Source organism: Gorilla gorilla, chromosome 11 (assembly GCF_029281585.2).
Source record: "Gorilla gorilla gorilla isolate KB3781 chromosome 11, NHGRI_mGorGor1-v2.1_pri, whole genome shotgun sequence".
Classification (NCBI taxonomy): Eukaryota; Metazoa; Chordata; class Mammalia; order Primates; family Hominidae; genus Gorilla; species Gorilla gorilla.
In genome coordinates, this window is record NC_073235.2 from 29233809 (window position 1) to 29248089 (window position 14281).

Consider the following 14281-nt stretch of genomic DNA (forward strand, 5'->3'; position numbering starts at 1 on the left):
GCACCCCCTTTGCTGGGCAGGTACCCGAGTTTCTTCACCCCCCACCTTCTCCCTTCCCTACTCCAGGGCACAGCTACCTGAGACAGCCCAGGGCCCAATGCTCATGGGAGCTGGGACCCAGGGCCAAGAGAGGGGCTGGGCTTGGTCAGCGTGGCTAATCAGCAGTAGGAGGCTGAGGAGAACCCGGGGTCTCAAAGTGCCTCAATGAGCCTCCTCCAATATCCAGAGCCACAGCCCTGTCCCCATGTGACCACAGGGAATGGAGAAGGCCTTGCAGCTCTCAGGAGGCCTCAGGGTCTCCTGCCACAGCCTAGGTCCTGGGGCAGGAGCTAGCATGCCTTCCCAACAGGTAGGCTGTTCATCCTGCCTGTTCAAGGATGACCCCGTGTGATGTGAGGCCACCCAGACGGCCACTCTACAAGGCCTGTGCCCCAAATCTGGTTAAGGCCTGTCCCTTTCAGGGCACTGGGAACTGGCAAAACACAGAGACCTGCCGAATATCAACACCAAGTTCAAAGCCTTCAGCCGCCTCCTGTGAGACCAAAGTTAACTCGGGAAGTGGCTGTGAGAACCCTCCGGAGGGGAGCGGGGAAGCACCTGCACAGCCGGAGCCCTCCCAGGCGGCTCCCTGGGCCAAAGGAAGAATAGTGAGCAGCACACCGCCCCTGGCACCCACAGGCTTCACAACACATTGAAAAGTAAATGTGTCTTTTTAAAAATAGGAGCATAAAACCAGCTGGGCACGATGGTGCATGCCTGTGGGCCTAGCTCTTCATGAGGCTGAGGTGGGAGGATCGCTTGAGCCCAGGATTTCGAGGTTACAGTGAGCTATGATTGTGTCACTGCACTCAAGCCTGGGAAGCAGAGCAATCTCCTGTCTTTTAAAAATAATCATAATAAATAAAAATATGAGCCTGCCCTCAGAACTGTCATTAGACACACCCTCTGACCAGCACAAAATGGCCTTACTTCTCCCTGTGCCACACGGCAGCTCAGTGAGAGAAGCAGGCGGAATGTCGATCCACAGTTCTCTCAACATTTGCAGAACACACAAGAGACGCAGGGATTCTTTTCAGTCTGAGGGGAACACAGTGCCCTTCTTGAAAGTCTGATTTACTCAGGAGTAGAGGTGGACCATCGAGCTTCACAATTTTCCAAAGATGACCTGGCCTTGGAGTTTGGGAGGAAAAGGCCATCTCACTCTCGCCTTTGCTCTGGGACAGACTCCATTCATCTCACGGGTTTGGCTACCCGAGGGCAGCCCCCACCACATATCCAGGAATGCCACATTTTTTACACCTCAACACATCATGCCGTCGAGTATCCAGCAAGAAGCCTCCTGGGCGCAGAGCTCCTCACCTGCGGGGCACCTGCCTCTCCCTGCCTCTGAGAGTATCTCTTCCACATACTGAGGGTCACTTTGCTTCTTTTTTCCCATTGTGACCTTCCCACTGGAGCTTGTTCCACTCTGTCCAGGGGAAAGAGCAGCTGCCCATCCCAAGCCCAGCCTATCCAGACGTGGCCTCGCCCGCAGAAGGCCCCGCGTGCGGCCACGGTGGGCTGAACCTTCACCGTCCCCATGCCGCCTGACTGAGGGCAGCCCCTCCAGGGCTGTTCCTTGACCCCAAATGAGCAACATTAGCACAACCACTCAGAGTACAGGGAATTGCAGGGGTAGCGCAGCGATTGGCAGGTGGAAAGGACCTCCCGGGGCCCTGTGACCATCACAGAGTCTTTACCTCTGTGGCTGAGATGCCGCTCCGCCTCCTCGGGTGCTTCCTTCCCTGAGCGCCGCCAGCAACTTCTCTGAGGGAAATAGCAGCTGCCTGGCCCGCTTGGCACAGCCACGTGCAAGACTGAGCAGCCGCCAGGAGTGTCCGGCTACCACGGGGCACCCAGGCACGGCAGCTTCACCTCTCCCTGGGCAGGAGGCTTGGCCAGAGGTCCTTAGCTGGAGGCAGAGGCCGGAGGCACCTTGGGGTCAGGAGGAGACGGAAGAAGCCGCGGAAGGAAAGGCGGCCTCCCCAGGGAGGTGCTGCTCCGGGCCCAGAGCCAGGCCCACAAAACAAAAGGAGCAGCGGCTGCCCTCTGAATCCAGAGAGGCCGGCAGAGGGGCAGCCCCAAAATGAGCATTTCCCGAAGCCCTGAGCGCAGGAGCCCCGCCGGGTAGTCTGATGTTCACGGTATCCACGGACAGACTGCAAAAGAAGCCCCACAGTGAAAAGAATCCGGGCAACTAATTACGTGAACAACCCAAGAACAGCTACTAGGATGCTGTCTTGCCAAGTACGATTTTCCCTGAAAAGATGAATATCTCAGGACTATTTATATTAAAATAACATAAATGAATTATTTTATAATTTTCTGCTATAAAACTTTCATTGTATTAGAAATGCCCAGAAGTAGAAAGAAGAAAAATCACCTCCAGAAGATGGGTACTGCAACACTTTGTTCACTTTTAACCATGTACATTTATTTTTTGCCTGATTGTGATCATTTTGTGGTTTGCAATCTTTCCTTTCCTTCCTTTCTTCCTTCCTTTCTCTTCTTTCCTTCTTTCTTTCTTCCTTTCTTCTTTCTCTTTCTCTCTCTCTCTCTTTCGTTTTCTTTCTCCCTCTCGCTCTCCCTCTCTTTCTTTCTTTCTTTTTTTTTTTTTTTTTTGAGACAGAGTCTTACTCTGTCACCCAGGCTGGAATGCAGTGGCAGGATCACAGCTTACTGCAGCCTTGACCTCCCAGGCTCAAGCCATCTTCCCGCCTTGGCTTCCCAAAGTGCTGGGGTGATGGGTGAGAGCCACTGGGCAGCACTGGCCTCTGTTTGCAATTTCATATCAGTTTCTTCATAAATAAATGGCAGCTGTCTGCCTCTGCATCGTATCAGTGCGCCTCAGGGCTGCCCTGGGTCTTGTAGCTGAGAGGCACCACTCACAATGTGCTGTGCCCCAGGCTCTCCCTGGTCTCGTGCTATTTGGAAGAAGGAGTGCTGGGATTTATGTAAACTGTGTACATGATTTCTGTGTCCAACTTTTATGAGCACAACTGCTTTGCATTTTCAGTCAAATTTTATACCCCTCCAGGGGGGGACTATTTGCTTTTACACAACACGGAGCCCAACAGAGAGCCAGCTAGAGATAAAGCAGGCACTAGAAGATGTGTTGAAACCAGTGATGTATTACTCTATAGCCACTTTGGATTTTTAGAGACAGGGTCTCACTCTGTTTCCTATTCTGGAGTAAACTGGAGTGATTATAGCTCACTGCAGCCTCAAACTCCTGCGCTCAAGCAATCCTCCTGCCTCAGCCTTCTGGGTAGTTTGGACCACAGGTGTGAGCCACAATGCCCAGTCCCATGCATGTATTGTTACATTTTTAAAAATAACCTACCCGCATGTTATAAATATGCTATATGCCAGAGTGTAAACTGCTCAGTAAATATTTACAGCATGTTGTTGTAAACATTCTTGGTAAGTTTCACACTCGTATGAGGAGCTGCCTAAATGTAGAGTGTATATCACCCTGTTTTGCTCAAAGAACTCAAATATCACTTTACCCAACATATCTATTCCTGAACTGGATTTGTATAAATAAAAAACAGTTTGACCAGTACCTGTAGCTCTAACTACTTGGCAGACCCAGGCAGAAGGATTGCTTGAGCCCAGGAGATCTAGCCTGTAGTGAGCTATGATTGCACCACTGCACTCCAGCCTGAGTGTCAGAGCGACACCCTGTCTCTCATACAAATATTTTTTTAAAAGAAAGAAAAATAATAACAGACTCTGTTTGAAAACCAATTCACTCTCAAACTCATTTTTCATATTCCAGATGTTACAGTATGGTATGAGGCCACCACTTCTCTTGTTGGCCTTCTCAGTTTCTCCCCAACCTCCCCTTTTCCCTAGTTTATAAGACAGGAGAAAAGGGAGAAAGCAAAAAGTTGGAAAGAAACAGAAGTAAGATAAATAGCTAGACGACCTTGGCACCACCACCTGACCCTGGTGGCTAAAATAATAACAATATTATTAACCCCTGACCAAAACTACTGGTGTTATCTGTAAGTTCCAGACATTGTATGAGAAAGCACTGTAAAACTTTTTGTTCTGTTAGCTGATGTATGTAGCCCCCAATCACGTTTCTCACACTTACTTGATCTATTATGACTTTTTCACGTAGACCCCTTAGAGTTATAAGCCCTTAAAAGGGCTAGGAATTTCTTTTTCGGGGAGCTCGGCTCTTAAGACACGAGTCTGCCGACGCTCCCGGCCGAATAAAAAAACCTCTTCCGTCTTTAATCTGGTGTCTGAGGAGTTTTGTCCGCGACTCGTCCTGCTACAACAGCTGCACACTAGCCTGAGATCTGCCCCCGGAGAGGCAGCCTGGGAAGCCCACAGCACAGTAAGTTGGCCCGGCACTAACGTTGATCTGCCAAATGTGCATGTGCACAGGGCTGACCAGCTACGGGCAGGCCCACTGCCTCTGCCACGCACCCCCAAGAGAAGCTGCAACCCCACTGCGCTTCTGTCCATGTGGATCCATCCCATTGGTGTGAGGTCAAAGGGTGAGGGAGATCAACCACACACCTTCTGCCAGACGTGGGCAAGCAAAGACACTTGGAGCCCATGGCCTCTGCTGGACAAGAAGTGGGTGCAGGTGCTGGGGAAGAACAGGGCTGGGCCTGCATCTGATGTTTACTCTGTGAAGCTTAAAAGTGTTGTAACAGTCTGAAAACATATGCCAATGGAGGCAGCGTGGCACGGTGGATCCTGGAACGTAGACTACAGAGCCGGGCTACTTGGGTTCAGATACTGTCTCACACTCACTGTATGATCTTGGACAACTCCTTCACTTCTCTCGGCTTCAGTCTCCTCATGTATAAAATAAGGTTGATAACAACAGTACCTTCCTCATAAGAATGTTGTAAGGCGTAAGAAAACTCATATGTGAAACTGGTTCTCAAACTTTTTGGTCTCAATAACACTGTCTTATACTCTTAAGAAGTGTTGAGTATATCAAAGAGCATTTATTTATATGGGCTATATCTATCAATATTTACCATAATAGAAATTTAAATGTTACATGTTAAGAATATTTCATTATTAATTTATGGCCGGGCATGGTGGCTAACGTCTGTAATCCCAGCACTTTGGGAGGCCGAGGCAGGTGGATTACCTAAGGTCAGGAGTTCAAGACCCTCCTGGCCTATATGGCGAAACTCTGTCTCTACTAAAAATACAAAAATTAGTCGGGCATAATAGTGGACACCTGTAGTCCCAGCTACTCAGGAGGCTGAGGCAGGAGAATTTTTTGAACCCTGGAGGCCGAGGTTGCAGTGAGCCGAGAGGGCGCCACTGCACTCCAGCTTGGACAACAGAGCGAGACTCTGTGTCTCAAAACAATAAATAAAATATTTCTTTTTTTTTTTCTTTTGAGGCAGAGTTTCGCTCTTGTCATCCAGGCTGGAGTACAATGGCGACCTCGGCTCACTGCAACCTCTGCCTCCCGGGTTCAAGCAATTCTTCTGCCTCAGCCTCCTGAGTAGCTGGGATTACAGACACATGCCACCACACCCAGCTAATTTTTGTATTTTTAGTAAAGACGGGGTTTCACCATATTGGCCAGGCTGGTCTCGAACTCCTGACCTCAGATGATCTGCCCACCTCGGCCTCCCAAAATGCTGGGATTGCAGACGTGAGCCACCGCACCCGGCCAAGAATATTTCATTATTAGTTTACAACTCAATAAGAAAACTATTACATATGAATGCAATATGAATACAATGACATATCTTTATTAAAAAACTGTATTTTCTTAAACAAGAAATAATTACTAAGACTTCTGTACCCAGCCAAGGTGGAGTAGCAGCAGCCAGACAAAATGCATGAAACAATTGTTTCTGGGATACTGAACATCAGGCAGTGAGGGACAGTGATCTGTAAGAGATGGGCAACAAAGGAAGCCATGATTGCCCCAGCGTTCTGCTGTGAGAGTACTTCCAAGGCCTCGCCCAGGGAGGGGAAAGCCAGGTGGGGCTGAGAAGACTCCTCGAGTTGTGGAGCTGAGAGTACAGGGAGACCAAGGCAGCCAGATGCCACAGGACTGGATACCAGACAGGAGGAGGCTGCACAGAGAGTGGACACAGATCTCTAGAGGGTTCCCCCACGTATTCCCCTGAATGCTGATAAGCACGTGTGTGTGATGAAACTATTGTGGGTCAGGAAAGAAATATTTAAGAGGATTATACATGGGGGAGGGAAATGGATTAACTGTGCTGGCTAATTTTACATGTCAACTTGACAGGCCGTTGTCTGCCCAGATTAAACATTGTTTCTGCTGTGTCTGCTGCTGTGTTTCTGGGTGAATGCACACATTCCTATATGTGCATAGCCCATAACAAGTTACATGCATATTTTCTTATGCAATTACTTTTTAGATCAGTTAAGAGAAGAAAGAAGAAGAAATATGCAATTATACTTTCTTTTGTAATTATCTACTTTTACCAACACTTTTGTTTTTCATGTGGATTCAAATTAGTTTCTGGTGTCACTTGCTTTCTATCTGAAAAACCTTAAATATTTCTTGTTAATCAGGACTGGTAGCAATAAATTCAGTCAGATTTTATTTATTTGGGAGTGCTTTTTATTTTGCCATTATTGTTGAAAGATAGTTTTGTTGGGTATGGAATTATTGGTTAACAGGTTTTTTGTTGTTGTTTTGTTTTTACTGTTAAGCACTTTGAACATGTCATACCACGGCTTTCTAGCCCCCATTGCTTCTGATGAGACATCATTTGTCAATATTATTGTACTACTGGTACACAATGAATTGTATTCCTTTTGCTGCATTTAAGATTTTATCTTTATCTTTGGCTTTCAAAATTTGACTATAATATGTCTGAGTGTGAATGCCTTTGTGTTCATCCTACTTGAAATTCATTGTTTCTCAGATGTTTAGAATAATGTTTTTTATCAAAGTTGGGGAAATTGGTCAGGCACAGTGGCTCTTGCCTTTAGGTGATGAGTAAGCTCAGGACTTTAGGAGGCTGAGGTGGGATGATCATTTGAGGCTAGGAGTTCAAGACCAGCCTAGGAAATACAGCAAGACCCTGTCTTTACAAAAAACTTGAAAATTAGCTGAGCATTGGGGTGCATGCATGTAGTCCTAGCTACTTGGGAGGTTGAGGCAGGAAGAATGCTTGAGCCCAGGGAGTCAAAGTTAGAGTGAGCTATGCTTGTGCCACTGCCTTCCAGGCTGGGTGACAGAGCAAGACTCTTTCTATAAACATAATAATATTAATAAATTTTAAATAAATAAGCAAATAATTTGGGGAAATTTTCAGCCATTGTGCCTTCTAATAATTTTTATTTCCCTTTCTCTCACTTCTCTCCATTATTCTTATGTGTATTAGTCCATTTTTGCATTGCTATAAAGAAATACCTGAGACTGGGTAATTTATAAAGAAAGGAGATTTAACTGGCTCACAGTTCTGCAGGCTGTACAGGAAGCGTGGCAGCATCTGCTTGGCTTCTGGGGAGGCCTTAGGAAACTTATACTCATGGCAGAAGGTGAAGGAGAAACAGGTACATCTTACATGGCCAGAGCAGAAGGAAAAGAGAAGGAGCAGGGAGGTGCTACTTTTTTTTTTTTTTTTTTTTTGAGCTGGAGTCTCACTCTGGCCTAGGCTGGAGTGCAGTGGTGCAATCTCTGCTCACTGCAACCTCTGCCTCCCAGGTTCAAGTAATTCTCCTGCCTCAGCCTTCCAAGTAGCTGGGATTACAGGCACCCATCACCATACTCAACTAATTTTTGTGTTTTTAGTAGAGACAGGGTTTCACCATGTTGGCCAGGCTGGTCTTGAACTCCTGGCCTCAGGTGATCTGCCCCCCTTAGCCCCCCAAAGTGCTGGGATTACAGGTGTGAGTCACTGTGCCTGGCCCAGACTTGTAAATGACCAGATTTTATGAGAACTCACTATTATGACTAAGGAGGATGGTGCTAAACCACTGGAAACTGCCCCCATGATCCAGTCACCTCCCACCAGGCCCCACCTCTAACACTGGGAATTATAATTTAACATGAGATTTGGGTGGGGATACAAACCATATCATTTTGCCGCCGGCCCCTCCCAAATCTCATGTCCTTCTGATATTTCAAAATATAATCATGCAGTCTCACAAAGTGTTAACTTATTCCAGCATTAACTCAAAAGTCCAAAATCTCATCTGAGACAAGGCAAGTTCCTTCCACCTATGAGCCTGTAAAATCAAAAACAAGTTAGTTACTTCCAATGGGGGTACAGGCATTGGTTAAATACTCCCATTCCAAAAGGGAGAAATCAGCCAAAAGAAAAGGGCTTCAGGCCCCATGCAAGTTCAAAACCCAGCAGGGTAGTCATTCAATCTTAAAGGTCCAAAATAATCTCATTTGACACCATGCCCCACATCCAGGGGACACTAGTGTGAGAGCTGGGCTCCCAAGGCCTTGGGAAGCTCTCCCCCTGTGGCTTTGCAGGGTTCAGCCCACATGGCTGCTCTCAAGGGATGGTCTTGAGTGCCTGTGGCTTTTCCAGGTGCAGGATGCAAGCATCCAGTGGATCTACCATTCTGAGGTCTGGAAGACAGAGGTCCTCATCTCACAGCTCCACTAGGTAGTCCCCCAGTGGGGAGTCTGTGTGGGGGCTCCAACCCCACATTTCCACACTGCCTTAGTAGAGGTTCTGTATGAGGGCTTTGCCCCTGCAGCAGGTTTCTGCCTGAACATCCAGGCATTTCCATACATCCTCTGAAATTTAGGCAGAGGCTCCCAAGCCTAAACTCTTGCATTCTGTGCACCTTCAGGCTTAACACCACATGGAAGTTGCCAAATTTAATGGCTTGCACCCTCTGAAACAGTGGCCAGGGCCCCTTTCAGCCAGCTGGAGCTGGAGCAGCTGGGATGCAGGGAGTAGAGTCTCAAGGCTGTGCAGGGCAGCAGGGCCCTGGGCCTGACCTAGAAAACCATTCAGTCCTCTGAAGCATCCAGGCCTGTGCTGGGAGGGGCTGCCACAAAGGTCTCTGAAATGCCTTCTAGACCTTTTCCCCGTTGTCTTGGCTATTAGCACTTGGGCTCCTCTTTACTTATACAAATTTCTGCAGCCTGCTTGAATTCCTCCCCCGAAAATTAGCTTTTCTTTTCTACCACATGGCCAGGCTACAAATTTTCCAAACTTTTACACTCTGCTTCCCTTTTAAATATAAGTTCCAGGTTCAGGTCATTTCTTTGCTCACACATATGAGCGTAGGTTGTTAGAAGCAGCCAGGCCAATCCGTAAACACTTTGCAGCTTAGAAATTTCTTCCACCAGATACCCTAAATCATCACTCTCAAGTTCAGAGTTCCACAGATCCCTAGGGCAGGGGCACACCACCACCAGGTTCTTTTGCGAATACATAACAAAGGTTATCTTTGCTCCAGTTCCCATTAAGTTCCTTATTTCCATCTGAGACCTCCTCACCCTGGCCTTCACTATCCATATTACTATCAGCATTTTGGTCACAACCATTTAACCAGTCCGTAGGGAGTTCCAAATTTCCCCTCATCTTCCCGTCTTCTTCTGAGCCCTCCAAACTCTTCCAACCTCTGCTCATTACCCAGTTCCAAAGTCACTTCCACATTTTCAGGTATCTTTATAGCAATGTCCCACTCCTCAGTACCAATTTTCTATATTAGTCCATTCTTGCATAGCTATAAAGAAATCCCAGAGACTGGGTAATTTATAAAGAAGAGAGGTTTAATTGGCTCATGGTCCTGCAGGCTGTACAGGAAGCATGGCAGCATCTGCTCAGCTTCTGGGGAGGCCTCAGAAAACTTACAATCATGGCAGAGTGCAAAGGGGGAACAGGCATGTCTTACATGGCCAGAGCAGGAGGAAGAAAGAGGGAGGGGGGAGGTGCTACACACTTTTAAATGACTAGATCTCACAAAAACACACTCACTATCACAAGCAAGGGGGATGCTAAATCATTGGAAACCACCCCCATGATCCAATCACGTCCCACTAGGCCCCACTTCCAACATCGTGGATTACAATTTGATATAAGAGTTGGATGGGGACACAAAGCTAAACCATATCAATATGTTGGTGCACTTAGTGGTGTCCCATATTGCTCTGATGCTCTGCTCATTTTTCTTCATATTTTTCTCTATTTTTCAGATTGCATTATTTCTACTGATGTGTCTTCAAGTTCACTGATTCTTTTTTCTGCCAACTCAAATCTACTGTTTATCCTATCCAGTGAATTTTTCATTTTGTTTTTGTTTTGTTTTGTTTTAGAGGCGAGGTCTCACTATGTTGCCCAGGCTGGTCTCGAACTTCTGGTCTCAAGCAATCCTCCTGCCTTAGCCTCCCAGAGTGCCAGGATTACAGATGTGAGCCACCACTCCTGGCCTTTTCATTTTGTTTATTGTACTTTTCATCTCCAGAATTTTTTATTTGGTTCATTTTTATAATTTCTACTCCTTTATTGATACTCTCCAATGAGACATTGTCATTTAATCTTCATTTAGTTTTTTTTTTTTTTAAGAGACAGGGTTTCATTCTATTGCTCAGGCTAGAGTGCAGTGGTGCAATCATAGCTCACTGCAGTCTTGAATTCCTGGACTCAAGCAATCCTTCCACCTCAGCCGACCAAGTAGCTAGGGCTACAGGTGTGTATCACCACACCTGGCTAATTATATTTTTTTGTAAAGACAAGGTCTCACTGTGTCTCCCAGTCTGTTCTCAAACTACAGGCCTCAAGCAATCCTCTCACTTCGGCCTCCTGAAGTGCTGGAATTACAGGCATGAGCCACCACATTTAGCCATAACCAGATATTAATGGAAACAGGAAGAATGAAAAATTTGGTAATGATTGACAGTATGGGCAAAGTAGCAGGATCCAGTCCTATTAGCAGCTAGGTGTCAAAATCTATTCTGCTACATTGAGGAAGAATCTCTACCAGACAAGGGAGTGTTTACATATACATCAGTTACTTGTGATTTACAAAGAGGTAAAGTAGATTGAATACAATGAACAAGGCTAGAACCTGTAACCTAGAAAAATGTGCTATGAAGTGTGCATAGCTTTCCATTGAAACACAAGTATTTTTCTTCAATCTCCCTCATTTTGATAAGAATAACCTCAGAGAAAGCTTATTATCGACCCCCCGCCCCCGGTCCCCTACCACCATACACACACCACATCAGACAAAGTTAGTCTGATTAGATTTGGCCTGGTTATTTTTATAGGTACAGCAAGAATGGCCATTTACCGTAGGCCTTCTGAGTTTGCTTTATTAGAATTTTGCATAAGGAGTGAAATTTTAAAAACCACTGAGGCCAAGAAGCCAACTTAAGAACTCACCACCAGATCTCACTGGCAGTATCTATAGATGTAAGCAAATTCCCCTCTTAGAAGGGTTCCCAAAATATCCTAAGTTTCCTGGGTTGGCCAGGAAAGGAAAGTAAGGAAGGTCGACCTTCCTTACTCACTTATAATTCTGGGAACACTGTAAGCCAGATACCAGGCTGGTTTTTCCAAGAGGGCTTTGTAAGTGTTGGCTCCATAAAGTCAACCTCAGCTCCTTAAAAGTGTCTGGTCATATATGATTAAATGAGCATCATCCTCAAATATGACATTCCAGACAAGGCCTTGGTTGTATCATCAATGTTTCCAACTATTTCCCATTAACAAGAAGGATATATTCTTACTGAATTTATGATAATAACTTACATTTCCATGAAAATAAGAATACTCAGTAAGCGTTTTGAATTCTAGAGGGGTCAGGCATGAAGAAATCATTTTACAAACAGTTCATTTCTGTTTACAAAAGTATAGTCTACTAAATTGTTATGAATTATAGATAACTTATGAGAAAAATAGAAAGGGGGAATTCCTTATCTAGCCAGATAATGTTCAAATACAAAAGACTAGATGACAGTTCATTACAACAATAGTGCAACTGACAAGGAAATATGGTTGTTTCTGCATCCTGCAAAATGAGATAATAAAGTCAAAATTTTTTGACAAAATAATTATAAACATGATTAACCTCATTTTTTTTTTTTGAGATGGAGTCTCGCTCTGTCACCCAGGCTGGAGTGCAGTGGCGCAATCTCACCTCACTGCAGCCTCTGCCTCCTGGGTTCAAGCAATTCTCCTGCCTCAGCCTCCCAAGTAGCTGGGATTACAGGCATGCGCCACCACGCCCAGCAAATTTTTTTGTATTTTCAGTAGAGACCGGATTTCACCATATTTGCCAGGCTGGTCTCGAACTCCTGACCTTGTGATCCGCCCACCTCGGCCTCCCAAAGTGCTGGGATTACAGGCGTGAGTCACTGCGCCCGGCTCTTATTAACCTCATTTTCAAAGAATAGACAACAAGGGCTTTCAGGGACTCTCTGGGAAATTCAGAGTGTTTAGACATCAAAGCTATCCCAAATGAATGCCATTCTCAAAAATGACGTTCCAGGCAAAACCTGGGGAATTTTATCTTATTTTATTTTACATTAGGACTCAATATTGGGAAGGCAAAAAGCAAAGTTAACAAGAGATTTAACCACTTAAAATAGAAGTCAAATCATGAGAAACTATTTGGCTATTCATTTCAAACTGACAATAATTTCTGGTTTTTTTGTTTTTGTTTTTGTTTTAGACCGAATCTCGCTCTGTCGCCAAGCTGGAGTGCAGTGGCGCGATCTCAGCTCACTGCAACCTCCACCTCCTTGGTTCAAGGAATTCTCCTGCCTCAGCCTCCGGAGTAGCTGGGACTACAGGCGCGCGCCACCACGCCCAGCTAATTCTTGTATTTTTGGTAGAGACGGGGTTTCCGCATGTTGGCCAGGATGGTCTTGATCTCTTGACCTCGTGATCCGCCCACCTCGGCCTCCCAAAGTGCTGGGATTACAGGCGTGAGCCACTGCATCTGGCCATGACAATAAAGTATTTAAATGTTTATTTAAAATCAACAGAGAAGGAAAATAACTGTACAGAAATTAGCCCTTTCTAAATGAGTTTTTTCTTTCCTTTTTTTTTTTTCTTTTTTTTTTTTGATTTAGGGTCTCCCTCTGTCGCCCAGGCTGAAGTGCAATGGTTAAGATCTAGGCTCACTGCAGCCTTGACTTCCCCAGCTCAAGCAACCCTCCCGCCTCAGCCTCTGCAGAAGCTGGGACCACAGGCGCGCGCCTCTGTGCCCAGCTAATTTCTTGTATTTTTGTAGAGACGGGGTTTCATCATGTTGGCCAGGCTGGTCTTGAACTCCCGGGCTCATGACCTGCTGGCTTCAGCCTCCCAAAGTGCTGAGATTACAGGCGTGAGTCACTGCGCCTGGCCCATAGATGTTTTTATTAAGCCAAAAATATTAACCCAGTCACATTTGTCTAAATAACAAGATTTTGAATTCTTAAAACATTTCTGAGTTAGTTTTTATGAAAATAATTTTCCTTTTTGACCATTAACATATTAGAAGTTACATTTCCCCAACTTCTGAAAAATTCGGGACTATTCCATTTATATAAGGTGCTTATTTATCTCTAAGGCTATCAGAACAGGGCCCCTTTATCGATTTTAAATCTAACCTAGCGGGGTAGGGCTGCAGCCAAAAGCACCTGAGAGCGGCCCGCGGCCGGCGGGGTCCCGGGACAGGCCCGCGGGGGGCCGAGGTGCCAGGGCCCCCAGAGAGCGGGACGGGCGGTGCTAGCTGGACAAGCCGACGCTACGAAGGCCTGAGGGACAGCGAGGCATCCTGGGAGGCGCCCTGGCTCAGACGCTCCTGTGGGAGGGCGTCTGAGTCCTCAGTTTCCCCAGGACGCGTAAGGAGAAAACCGGGGGAGGGCCCCGCATGCCGCTACCCCCCGCGTCCAAGAGCCCGACCGTTCGCCCGCGCCCCTCGAGGAGTCTGCCCATCCCCAGCAGCACGCAAGCGCCGCCAGCGCTCCCCGGGCACCCACTCGCACTCAAGTGCAGGCAGCGTGGTGACAATGCCAACTGCGCCCCCTATCTCCGACAGGCTCCAGAGGGGCAGTGGGAATACAGTAGCTACATGTGGCTATGATAAATATATATTAATAGTATATTATGTATGTTACATATAATAATGTGGGTACATTATGATGTTTTAAATATAATTCAATATAAATAATGAATTAACTAAAGTTAATTAAAATTTAAAATTCAGTTCCTCAGCTGCCCCGCAGGTGCAGAGGCTACATGTGGCTGCTGGTCACTGCCTTGGCCGGAGCATCTCCCTCAGTGCAGAAGCTCTATGAGCCAGT

General features: G+C 46.3%; 1 protein-coding gene across 1 annotated transcript in view; it reads right to left on the minus strand.

Moving 5' to 3' along the window:
* The window catches only part of LIMS2 (LIM zinc finger domain containing 2), a 42980-nt gene extending 41177 nt beyond the window's left edge, over positions 1–1803 (minus strand). Inside the window, exon 1 of the mRNA XM_019022054.3 lies at positions 1740–1803. The gene's annotated coding sequence lies outside the window, so the exon portion shown is untranslated. The remainder of the gene's footprint in view (positions 1–1739) is intronic.
* Positions 1804–14281: the final 12478 nt, after the last annotated feature.